Below are 13,738 nucleotides of genomic sequence, written 5' to 3' on the forward strand. Positions count from 1 at the left end.
CCAGCCAATACCATCCTGTGACCATCTCTGACTTTACATCTACGAGGTGGATTGACAAGGTTGAAGTGTCTAATAGAGTGGACAGTGAGTGGACACAGTGTTTAAAAACTCCAGCAGCTGAGAATGATCCACCACCCAAACAGTACCTGCTCTGTGAGGGTCCATGGGGGTCCTGACCACTGAAGAACAGGGTAACAGAGTATCAGAGAAACAGATGGACTACAGTCTGTAACTGTAGAACTACAGAGACCAGCTATACAGTAAGTGGAGCTGATAAAGTGGACAGTGAGCGTAGAAACAAGGAGGTGGTCAGAATGTTATGCCTCTATTGAAGTGTCATCTCTCTCCACCTCTAGGGAGAGTGACTTGGGCTCTTCCAGGCTCCACCCTGTCTCCTCCTCTTCCACGCACCTGCAACTCATATTGATCTCATTAAGGCTGCCGAGTCTCTGAGTCCATCACTTCAGTACTGAGCCTGTTTATAGGGTTTTGGTTTTGACTCCTGCTACTCGCTCTGATTTTTCGGAGTATGGATGCCTGTGATGACGATGAGTATCGGAATGCCTCTAACAAAGACACTTCGTACTTGCGACCTGCCTCAGCCCCTACGTTACAAGAAGGCTAAAGCATCTGCCGTGAAACTTGTTCGCTCTGACCTTTTGACATTTGAATGGTAAGCAAAGGTTTTTAACAAATAAGTCTAAAAAGCTGGAAAGCAGCACAATTGTTGACATGACTTATGAGTTATCTTCGCATAGTTGTTGAACTTGATGGACAGAATCATTCTATAGCACAGTGCTTCCCAAACCAGTCCTCAAAGAGGCTTAGACCACTTTTGCTCCAACCCAGCTTGTAGCAAACAAAGGAAAAATGTGTGGGAGGCCCTGAGGACCAGGCTGTGAACCACTGTCTTACAACAACGACCTCTTTCCCTGTATTTCATTCACAGAGTTCACCGGAATGATTAATTTCTAAGTTGAAATCCACTAAAATGGTCTCTTAATAGATCAAGCCCCCAAACTCCCCTTACAGGGGGTTGATTTCTTGACTGTCACCGCTCAAAAGTTTGAAGGTTTGAATTTAAGTTGTGAAATTAAAAGCGTCATAATTAGATGTTTCACCATGACTGCCAAAGAATGTACAATGGACTGAATAATATTTGGATCGAGCTCTATCAGCAGTTTATCAGTCTATCAATGATGCATTTTATAACCAATGTATTTACAGCTATTGTGGGAAACTTATGGAGCTGTTTAAACTTTGAAGGCTTTTATTTGGTCACTGAACAGAAACGAATGCACTATCAAAATAATTAAATAAATAAATAATCATAGCATCGCCGTTATTAACAGTGAAATCGGACTCTTGGACCTACCATAAGGAGATCACAGTTGGATCCCTGGCAATGCCAGCCAGAGGTGTCAAATCCAGGTTCAGAAAGTAAAAATCCTTCCCAGGATTTTGTTCCGACAGGCTGGACAGCTCTGCTGGTGGTGTGATCTAACTAGAGAAGCCAGCCTGTTGGAACAAAATCCTGGGAAGGACTTCTACTTTCTGGACCTGAATTTGACACAACCATCTGTAACTGGGGGTCAAAGAGGACATAACTTCTCAATTTTTCTGCTGGAACTTCTCATCACAGCTTCCACTTCCGTGTTACTCAAACAAAAACAGCCTCATCTCAGTTTCAGTGTCCACTGACGATGAGCAACATGTGTGCAATTAATAAAGGAATAAACCTCGTCATACGGTGGATTACATTTACGGCATTTGGCTGAGACTTACAACTTAAACACTTTACATAGGTAGGTGAAGGTGGTGTTAGGAGCCTTGCCCAAGGACTCTCATTGGTATAGTGTAGGGTGTTTACCCAGGCGGGGCACTGAACCCCAGTCTACAGCATAGAAGGCAGAGGTGTTACCCACCACACAATCCCAGTTTGGACTCCTTTGTTTTGTGCTTGCTTCTCCAACTTTCTGGACACATCCTCGAGTTTCAGTCTCCGCAACTATGACAACTGATGAAGTAACACCGTTCTGTCTGTGGTGAGCTGATGTGATACGAACGCCTGTGTTTCTGAGGTTAATAACTGTCCGTAAGGCAATAGCAGAACTTGTTTGAGCCTTCAGTTACGTACCTCTGTTTCCTGTGAAAAGGGCCTATTGGCCTCACTCTTTCTTGGTGGGTTTAATGAGGGTAATGTGGAGAATGTTCATAAGTGATCCAAACCATCCACAGACAAATCTTGTTCTCACCTCTGTGGTTTGGTGGGGGTGTAGGGGGGTGGGTGCATGTTGAGTGCCGACTTTTCCTTCACTCTCTCGGCATGCTAAGCTGTAGCCTGGTGCTTTCCTGCAGTGCTGTTTGTTTGTGAGACTCGACCAAGTTTACTTTGGCTACTCTGGTCTGCTGCCACAACTCCTCCAGCTAATTTAGCTGGAAGTGTTCCCAGCACGGTCCTGCTCCGCTCCAGTGTTTTTACTGTAGCTTTTCGGCAACTTTCAGCAGATCAAACAGACTTTCCAGCCTGTAGACAAGCTCTGTTCAGACATGGTGACGAGAAGGAGAGCAGGTACCTTCCAGTGATGGAAAGAGAGCGAGCGAGCGAGAGAGAGAGAGAACCCAGTTGTCAGTAAAGTCTCAGCTCTACATGAGTTTTCCTTCTTAGCCAGCTGACTAACGGTATTCATACCCATATCCATATTTGCCTGTACATGACACGTTATGAATTATTGAGTTGAGATTACACTGTGTTATTACGTATTTCTCTGGAGACGAACGACAGAGCTAACTGATGGCTCTCAGACCGAGGAGGCCTGGGAGAGTGACAGCTCGGTGGGCACAAGAGTGAAGCTGCCTCTCATGCTTGATGAAGACAAATGATAGCTGCATAACACTCTTACCTCATGGATCAAACACAGAGAAAAGTGACACTGACAAATGGCACTGACTGAAACGTGATTTGATTGAACGGCTCCACGTTCGGCCCTCACCCCAACGCCCCCCAAACCCCTCCCCCCCAAATTTGTGCTTGGGAAGTGCATTTCCATTCATCCTGTAGAGGGGCTGGAAATACGGCGATACGGAAGCCTCTATCATCCCATTAACGGACACTTCAAAGTCATGTGAACATGCCTGACCAGATCAGCCTTTAACTCTCAGAAGTCAGACGCTCTAAAATGAATAAATAAAGCGTTGGGTCAACAAAAAAAAATGAAGGCGACATTCTGCGTTTAGTCTTTTTGAGTCACGGCAACTGATGGTAGAATAACACTGATCCAACACCACTTAAAGTTTGGTGGCTTAGCTTTTCAGACGCAGTAAAGTCACTTAGTAATTGTCAACGTGAACAGACATTAACTTGAAGGAATACAAAAAAGCCATGTCAATGGAAAAATCTAAATTATATTCTATAATTAAAATATAATTATTTAAATATTTAATATCTAATATCTCTAAAGATTACATGTTTGATCAGCGCCTTGCATTGCACTGAATCTTTTCTCGCCCAACTTGTGCTTCTTTCTCAGGAATGTCAGTCTTTCTGAATGAAGTAAATAAAAAAAATTAGGCAAATATTAGACAAAGCGGCTACTTTTATCCTGTACAGTGACTTCACGTCACGTTGTGCTCAAAGCACTGAAGTGTTTGGCCTGAAGTTTTTCATTACAAGACAGATATGAGTGTCTGATTCTGTTGCGAGTGAAAAAATTCAAGTGCACGTTTTATCCCTCTTCAGCAAAGCATAGGATCTGGCGACATCAAGCCCTCCAGGATTTTGGTTCCCTCAATCACAATGATGGCCACCTTCATCACGCCTTCTGCCACACACACATTGCAGGGTAGACCAGGGAAATTCAATACAACTATTTTAGCCATGAAATTATCCCTTTTTGCTCAAGATATTAGGACCCCCAGTCATAATTGCCCTTCTTTGTGTCGGTCTGTGGCCGTTTTGTGCGTCTTTCCATTGTTGTTTTGTGCAGGTGCATAATTGGCCACTCGGGGGCGCCTGACAGTGAGTTTGCTGAGCCACCATCTTGGGAGACGTTCAGGGCTCCTCACTTCTGTCTGCTTTGTTTGCTTCGTGACTGTTTGATTACGCTTTGAGAGCTTGGGACGAGTAGGGGACGGATGCCCTACTATGCCTTTTGTTTCTATTGTTTTCAGTTCAGTTAGATTATTTTGGCAGCTGCTCGTCCCTGAAGCCATCACCTCAACTTGTTTGAGCTTTTGAAGAAAACAAACCTGTCGTTTTCTGGTTTAAGTGGTGTCCGGTGTCTGTTCTGGCAGCAGGTCTGGGGAGAGAGCCTACTCTCATTGTCTGTTACAGTCTGACCCTAGCCCGGGTCATAACAATATAACACCTATTGGTATGTCAGCCCATGCCAGAAAACCTAGCCAGCCAACTCCCTCACTCTTTCTCTCTCCCCCTTCCATAGTTCATGTCTACTAACCTTCAACACAGCCACAAAGCAGGCAGTTCTTCATGTTACTAAAGCAAAATGCTTGGCTCTATGGATTATAAATGTTTGTAAGGGGTAGAAAGCTCACCATGCTTTTGAAAAACTTGCCCATTTTTGTGCTGTTTGTGCCATGAGAACTTGGTCCAGACGTGTTTGGGGGGGGTCCAGCTTGTCCGTGTGGGTGGGGCGAATTCAAACGATAGAGGAAAAAGTTACTAGAAACTGATTTTTTTTCTTTACTATTTAATCAAATAAAGTTTATAAAGCAATAATTGCAAATAAAAACTCTGGAAACGTCATATAACGATTTTATCTTACAACAGTGCATATATTTAAGTGCTGGGTGAAGACCACCTGAATTAGCTTTTTAGAGCGCAGGTATCACCCACAGCAACAGAAACATGCTTTTTATAAGGTCTCACATTATCTGTACAGCCTCCTTTATCTACAGATGGAGACGTTTTAAGGACTCCCACTGAAGTTCTAAGTGGGGTTTCATCCCTGAGTGCTTTTGAATAAGGCACAATACAGAGCAGCCAATCGGAACAGAGAAGAACGGACCTCATTTACATATATATGAATCATCAATGCCCAGTTTCCGAATTTCTTCTTTAATAGTAAGAGATAAAGACTGAATTGAGATTAATTATGATACATGAAGCCACATAAATGTTACAAATTGGACCCCTGGGAATCATTTAAATGCTACAAATATTTCAGTATGGGCTCATTGAGGGGTAGAGTTAGGTTTTAAGTTGAGGTTAAAAGGAGAAATGTAACCATAGCGACCTCATTTGTAAATGTCTATGCTAAAGCATTAAGATTTCCCTTCACTGGAACGAAGGGTTCTAGGCCAACCCCTGAAAAACGGCCCATAGCATCATCCCCCCTCCACCAAACTTTATAGTTGGCACAATGCAGGCACACAGGTAATGTTCTGCTGGCAACTGCCAAACCCAGACTCGTCCGTCAGACTGACAGAAAGTGAAATGTGATCAGTCACTCCAGAGAATGTGTATCCACTGCTCCAGAGTCCAGTGGCGGTGCTTTACACCACTCCATCCGATGCTTGGCGTCGTACTTGGTGATGCAAGGTTTGCATGTAGCTGCTTGACCGTGGAAACCCTGCCATGAAGCTCCTGATAGTTTTTGTGCTGATGTTGATGCCAGAGGAGGTTTGATATCAGCAGAGTGTTGGAGACTTTTATGCTCTATGGTCCTCAGAACTCGGCGACCCGCTCTGTAACTTTACGTGGTCTGAAACTTCATGACTGAGCTGCTGTGGTTCCTAAACACTTCCACTTTTCTACAATACCCCTCACAGTTGATCGTGGAAAATCCAGGAGGGAAGAAATTTCGCAAACCGAGTTGTTGCGACAGTGGCATCCTGTTACAGCACCACGCTCGAATTCAGTGAGCTCGTTAGACCGACCCATTCTTTCACTAATGTGTGTAAAGGCAGATTGCATGGCATAGTGTTTGACTTTATCGGGGGGCAGTCATGGGCTGGAGGTTGGGAAACCAGCCCTGTGACCAGAAGATCGGCAGTTTGATCCCCTGAGCCCAGGGTACATGACTGAAGTGCCCTTGAGCAAGACGCCTAACCCCCAACTGCTCCTCGGGCGCTGTGGATAGGGCTGCCTGCCGCTCTGGGCAAGTGTGCTCACTGCTCCCTAGTGTGTGTTGTGGGACTAATAAGGTTCACTTAATCTTAACCTTATACACCTGTAGCAATGGGACTGAATAAAACACCTGACTTCAATGATTGAGAGGTGTCCTCCAATACCTTTGTCCACATAGTCTATGAAGGTTGGAGAGACGTTGGCAAAACTCTGCTTTGGAGTAGGTTTTTGGGAGCAGGCTGTTTTAAGCTGGTGTGGGCAGAAGGAAAGCAGATTACTGCTAGGAGGCTGAAGAATGTATTATAGCCATATTGGCACACTGCGGTAACTGTCTTTATGATGGAAAGTAAAGATTACTCCTACGAAAGAAGTCTGTAGTGCCTAGGCTAAGAGTTGGGGTCACACTTTATAATAACGCCCTAATGCCAAGTAGCACATCTGTGTCTGATCTACTCGCACCAGCGCAACACCAACACACTGCCACCACGTCAGTGTCGCTGCAGTGCTGAGAATGATCCACCACCCTGCTTTGTGGGGGTCCTGACCACCGAAGAACAAAGTATCAGAGAAACAAATGGAACTACAGTCTGTAACCGTAGGACTACAAAGTGCAGCTATGTGGTCAGTGGAGCTGATAAAGTGGACAACGAGGCGTAGAAACGACTTTAACACATGCAGAATTGTACAGACTGTAAACATGATCAACTGTAACATGATTACACTCAGATAATTAAGACGTGTACATCGTAAGACGTGTGTACCAAAAGCGCTCTAGACGTCTGAGGCTTAAGGGCGATCCGGCTGATTTTATGCCGTTAGATATGTTCATGTTCACCACAATGGAATTCAGACCCTCTACAGAGAAGAGGAAGTTATTACACCTCCCTCCCTCCCTTCTGCCTCCACTTTCTAATATATTTTTGACACCAATAAAACGAGCCCTAACTTGTTGGGCTACATTTAGAAGTGTCTCAGCTCAGCAATCTTCCTTCGGGCTAGTACAGCGCAGCGGACTGAAGAGACAGTAAATGCCTGTTGAAGCATCACTGAGCAAATATATCCAAGCGAGTCACAGCTATTTTGTTCAAGGAAATACAATCCGCGGCCCTCTGACAAATAAGAGGCAGAGAAGGTAGGCCGAAATTGGATTTGAGATGCCAGAAATGTCTCTGGGTAGCGATGGAGTCCAATTTATATTTTTGAAATGGTTTGGGGCAGCGAGGATAGGGACGCGGCCCGAAGAGGAGCGCTATCGCTGCGGCTTCTGCGCGAAACTGCCAAGCCTTTTTAAGGGTTTGTCAGTGAGCGCTGGTTTTGTCATCAAGCCGTGAGACGCGCAAGGCCAAACGCAGCCCTGCGGCGAATCCGACCTCCGTGAAATGTGAAACGCGCTGGAGAGCGTGCGGGAAGCGCGGACCGGGCTAGTTAGCGCGTGATGTTTGATGAAGTGGTGTCTAATATCGTTAGCAGGGGTTGACGAGCTGTTGATCTGCAGAGATGATGAGCTCCTAATGAGGCAGAATGTGTGGTGAGAAGTTTTCGCCCGTGATGATTCACTAACGGACCTTGAGAGACTTCAAGTCGTGGACAGGTTTGACAGCAGCAGCCTTGAACTTGAAGCAAGCAGCTGTAAAAAGTTAGAACGGTTCGTTTTTACTTCGAGCGGCTTCGTTAATCATGCAGGGCTGATGTCCGGGCTAGAGGTCAAAAGGTCAAGTCAGTCATCATTTACCACTCGACAAATGAAGTGTCCCCATTGCTTTTTCAAACTGCCCACTTGCTTGAACTAGACACCTGGCTTGTTTTCTAGCTTTCTCTCGCTCTTTCACTCTTTCTCACTCTTTCTTTTACTTTTTTTGCTCTTTCTTTTACTTTTTCTCTCTCTCGCTCTTTCTTTCGCTCTTTCTTTCTCTTGCTCACTCTTTCACTCACTTTTTTCACTTTCTCTTTTCTTTCTCTCGCTTTTGCTCTTTCTTCCTCACTCTTTCGCTCTCTCACTTTCTTTTACTTTTTTTGCTCTTTCTTTCTCTTTCTTTCGCTCTTTCGCTCTTTCTTTCTTTCGCTCTTTCTTTCTTTCTTTCGCTCTTTCTTTCGCTCTTTCTTTCTTTGTGTGTGTGTTCCTCAAAGAACCTGCAGACACGCCTCCAAAGCTCAGTCTGAGAAGCTGGTTGTTGATTTTCTGAAGTAATCAAACCCATTCAGTGGTGCTGAGGTCTGGACTCTGGGGTGGTCAGTCCACCGTTCAGCTTCTTTGTTTGGTGTGTCCGTCTCCTTTTCTCAGCGAGGTTCTTCTTGATCAGCTACACGTCCTTTCAGACCCACAGCGCTGAGTGGTCTTCTCACAGTGGAAGGATGGACAGAAACACCTGTGGATGTTTTCAGATCTGAAGCAGCTTGATCTTCTCCTCTCTCTCAGAGATCAAAGCTCTCAGTGCTGTTTATGTGATGGGGCAGTTTTGGTGTCCACCAGGTCTTCCAGGTGGTTGTTAGGAGCTTCATTTTCTCTTTTCTTCCTGCTTTTTTGACACTTATTTTTCTTGGCCTTTATCCTACTTTATCCTTTTTCAAGTGGGTTATCTTTTATCAAATGTCTTCAGAAATATCTCCTTTTAGCGATTTTAGATGCTTATAAGATATAAACGTGTGAGGCAGTTATGGAGAGTTTCAGTAGTTTGTGTGAATGCCAGTGACACAAAAGTTGGACACACTAAATACTGAAAGATTTGATGTCGTATGTATTTGGTGACATTTCTGTGCAAGTTTACATTTAATATATATTTCAGCTTTTTTCTGGTTGGGATAATGAATGTCGTACTTGATGACCACTTTGAGCGGGAATTAATTAATTAAATGGTCTCTAACTTTCTCAGTTTGTCACTTTTATGTTTTGAGATTGCACAGCTGTGTGTGCGCGTGTGTGTGTGTGTGTGCGCGCGAGTGGCAGGAGAGTGTGTGAACATGTTTTGGTGGAACTGATCTCCACAGACAGGTGCCTCTCATGGAGTCTCATGAAACGATGGCTTATGACCTGAAGGAAATCCTTAGAAATCCCAAAGACTTTATTTTCCATTATTCATCACACAGCCTGTACCTTTCCCCCCAGTCCACAGCGCAGTGGGCTTTATGTGATATTATAGTAATAGAAAAACGGGACGGCGGTGAATTTTGTGCTGAGAGTGATGATCAGAAAGGACCCCACCTTTAACTTCAGTCAGAGAAGCAACTTTCACAGTGATACACCCAAACAAAAGCCTAAACCCCTTCAACTGCAGAATTTTTATTGAGCTACTAATCTTAACCTGCTGAATTATTCATTAACTGTAATGAATTATTCAGGTCTATTCAGTTATCTACACTGAAAGAAGTTGTTGAATTTACATGATTTATATGTGGACAATGGTCTCCTCACAAAAGAAATATCGGCTGAAGTCGTATTTACGTTAAACTGAGCACTTTCAAATAGTAATTATATTTTTTCATGTTGTCAATATACATGTTTGAATCATACATTTAGCATAGCCTTTTTTCAGTGTGCTATGAAACCTATGAAGGGTGGTCACACTAAATCCTCATATTTGATGTTGGTGTATTTATCCAGCTGAAGGGTCCGTATGTTGGCACATCAGCTGGCTTTACATATTGAAACATCCATGCAACTTTAGTTGCTTTAAACCTATGTGAAACTAAATTGCGCTTGAGTTGCATAGTGTCCTGGAACTCATTTGAAACTGTGGCCACAGTTGCAAGCATCTCCGCTTTGTGAAGCAGGTTTCACGAATCAATCAAAGCACCAATAACGCATTGCATGATCACGTTGACTGACATACTTTTAAACCACAGATTCCACTGGATCAATAGACAAGAAAATAAAACAGAACTTGGTTTCTTGGGTGGTTGGTAAGAACTCTGCTTGAATGGTCTGCGTCCCTTTGAGTCTGAGCAAACCAATCAGGTGACATAACTTCTGCCTGGCTCTCAAAATTACTACATATATAATAAATTATTTTGTGTGTGTGTGTGTGTGTGTGTGTGTTGAACTGCATTTTGTTGCAGTTCTTTTTTTTTTTTTTATTATAACATTGTGTGTAGCTCTGCAAGCTGGAAGTCTTGGACAGTTGGATGTCAATCAAAAGCGCTCATTAAAATAATAGAGCCTCTCACACACAGTTCTCAAATAAGGTCAGGTCAGCAGCGCTGCAGTGATGTACTGTTTTCCTTGAATAAATGAAGCAAAACACTGTGAAATGGTACTTTCTAAGAGATGCATGTCAAGCAAATAGTCTTGATTTTGCAGTAATTAGTAGTTACAGTAAGTTCTTTTGGGAAAGTGTCCGGTGCTTTGTGCGTTCTCGCCCAGCCTGTCTGAGTATTTCAAGGGTGGGAGTTTCTAGAATTGCTTGCATTTTTCTTTCTTTTTATTCTTTTTTTATTTATATTTCATTCCAAAGCTTTTTCCATCCCTACCCAAAGATAAGTATGAATTTGATATATTTTGGTACTTCATATTTTTGGCATACTTTTGGCATTTCGACTGTAATGTTTGAAGTTCATCGCACAGTGTTATTCATAGGTATTTGGTCACTGCCATCTTTTTCTAGCCTTAACGACTGGCTGGTGTAAGGGCACGTAGCCGCTGTAATGTGGCATAAATTCATGGTGTGATGCTACATAACACGGCCAGACTGAGGGCACTTAGACAAGAAAGGTACACATACGTTTGGACACCCCGGTCAAATGATGCCGATGGGAAAATGAGTTAAAATATCTTCTACAAGCGACAAGAATAAATGTGGCAAATTTCTTTTTTCAAATTGTCAAATGTTAATTAAAAATCTTTTTATTTGCTAAGTTTAACAAAATGATAAAAACAATAAAAAAGGCACCATAACTTTTGCACAGGCCACATTTATTACATTACCAACATGTTAAGTTCAGCGAATTAACTGGTCAACGAACCTCTTCTGTTTTATTGCTTGCTTGTCTTTTGATCAAATGAAACTGTTTTTTGATCACGTGACAAATAATACACTAAAGTTGGCTGAAATGTTTTTCACTGTTTTGATTGCTTTTGACTGGCTTGTTTCACAAAGATAAGATGCTTGCAACTGTTGTGGCTGAAGGTCAAGTGAGCTGCAGGATGCTATACATTGCGCAACGTATGAGTTTAGTTTAGGTAGATTTTAAGCCACTGCAGTTGCATGAAAGTTTCACCTTGTAAAGCCAGCAACTGATTTTCACTTTCACGTCCCTAGTCCAGCTGCAAACCTGCAATGACTGAATTTACCTCCATATGCATCTATAAACCACCATTTTAGTGTATAACTTCTATTTATTTGCTGAGCATAACATGTGGGGGACAAAAGAAAACAAAAGGTAAAGGGTGCCATAACTTCTGCACAGGCCATTTTTTTTACCTCAATATGGTCAATTTAGCAAAGAAAATGCCCTTAAAGCCTCCTCTGTATTTGTCGCTCAATGTCTTGAAGTCATCTGTTGCATGCAACTGTTCTGAGTGAGTTTCAAGTGAGTCACTAGAAGCTTTACAATGCGTAACTTGTGCAAAGTAGTTTCATGCAGGTTTCAAGCAGCTACAGTTGCATGAAGGTTTCAATATGTGAAGCCAGCTGCAGAGTCAACATGCTGACCCCTCAGCTGGGTAAATGTAGAAATAAACCCATTAAATATTTTAATGTTCAGTGTGTGTGTGTGTGTGTGTGTGTGTGTGTGTGTGTGTGTGTGTGTGTGTGTGTGTGTGTGTGTGCACCCTTTGTCTCACTACACGTTAGTTTCATAGTACACTGAAAAAAGCCACTTTGAATGTGGTTGAGTCACAGGATGCTTTACAATATGCAACTGATGTGTAATCTAGTCTCATGCAGGTTTCAAGCAACAGAAGTTGCATGAAAGTTTTAATCCCGCTTTCACTGGCAATGTCCAGCTGTAAATCTAATGACCGAATCTCTCTACATGCATGGAGCATGCATGAACTGCTCCATTTGGAGACCATAAGCTTGGGGGCAACCACTCCATACTCTTACATGGCTGTCTTGCAGTGTGGCAAGTGGGCAGCGAGTAGGCCGGCCGCCGGACCCCAGGCGGTGGCTATGTGGCCGGAGATACGGGTGTTGGCACGACTGGATTCAACGCTGTGCCCCAAAGCTTCACTGCAGCACTGGGGGCCCCACAGGACAGAGGTGTGCTACAAGCAGAAAGATCAGATGATCCGCCCACAGTTGCTGCGGCTCCACATCCCAGGAAACGTTAGTTCATGCATAGCGAAATACTGCAGCGACTCATTTGCAGGAGATGGATCTCGGGTAATGAATATGTAATTTATGCAACGAATCGCCATTTCAAAATGCTGCTTTAGCTCTACGAGACCAAGCAAGGCGGATAAAACTGCTAAACGCATGCCTCGATGAGTTAAGTCTTTAAAAGAGATTATACTGCCTGCTCTCCCGTTATTACGTAGTAAACAGGTCTTGGATGGTGAATCATACAGTACATTTACTGCGACGTAAGAAGATCTAACCTGCAGTAGCAGCATTAATGTATCCAGCCATCTCCTGTGTGGGAAGCTTCTCAAACAAGAGCGTGAAATTGCATAATATGGCGCATGCCATTGTTCCCATTAAGTCGGACTAATACATCCGATTGATTCCTGTGCCGGCGTTGTGCACATCATTTATTTATGAGCGCTTTCCTGCCTCTCCTTGCGCTCCCCCACCGAGCTCAGCGTCGTTTGGCCTGCGTCTATCAAAGCCCACCGTCATGCCATTCTGCTTCTAACCTCAGGAGCCCTCGGCCCTGCGCCCCCCACACCCTCACTCACATGAATGCTGATGCTTCCAGCTATAAAAGATCAAAAGATGGGCCAAATCTAAACGTGTAGCTCACGTGCTGGATGAGTGAGGGCTTATCTATAGTTCTGAGGACACACACGTCAAAAGTAAAGCGCAGAGATGCGGAGGATGAACTCATGGGGGTCTGTAGTAATGCTGAGTGGTCAAGCAGAGACCAGTCTGCTTGAGCAAAGTGGAGCAACAAGGCTTTTAAATACAAATTAGTCATTTATTTAGCGTCATAAGTAAAGCAGGAAGCGCGTAATAGAACACAATCGAACGTTTTTGCCATTTAGCCTCAAACTGTTTTTTTTTTAAGTGTCTTGCACTCTTAATGGTTCTCCAAGGGTTCTTTCGTAAAGAAAATGATTCGATGTAGAACCGTGAACACTCAAAGAATTAGACTGATGTTGAATGATGTTAGACTGATGATGCTGATGATGAGAATGTGTTGTACCTGGTTCTATACAGAATCTTTTGAAGAGGGTTCTATAGAGCACCAACAGATTTTTCTAATCTGACAAGTTAGATCTTGTAACACTAGGAGAGCCTCTTTTTGGTGCGGCATGGAACCCTTTTCAAAAAGGTTTGATTTAGAACCATATATAACACATCCTCCATTAAACCATGCAGAGAACCAGTTCTGCATGAAATGTGTCTATGTAGAACTTATGGTACTATACCTAGAACCATTCCCTTTCCTAAAGAACCCTTAAAGAACCTTTTTTTTTTTCAGGCTGCGCTTTGGAGTTTGTACCTTGTATCTTCCAGGTCAATAAATTAATCTTAAGGGGAATTTAAAGGGGTA

At 43.3% G+C, this 13,738-nt stretch overlaps 1 long non-coding RNA gene across 1 annotated transcript in view; it reads left to right on the plus strand.

The window, feature by feature from the left end:
- The first annotated feature begins 437 nt into the window (after window positions 1-437).
- LOC108435691 overlaps window positions 438-13,738 on the plus strand; it is a 44,073-nt gene continuing 30,772 nt past the window's right edge. The window contains exon 1 of the long non-coding RNA XR_001858460.2: window positions 438-673. This is a non-coding gene — a long non-coding RNA (uncharacterized LOC108435691). The remainder of the gene's footprint in view (window positions 674-13,738) is intronic.

Source organism: Pygocentrus nattereri, chromosome 26 (genome assembly GCF_015220715.1).
Source record: "Pygocentrus nattereri isolate fPygNat1 chromosome 26, fPygNat1.pri, whole genome shotgun sequence".
Lineage (NCBI taxonomy): Eukaryota > Metazoa > Chordata > Actinopteri > Characiformes > Serrasalmidae > Pygocentrus > Pygocentrus nattereri.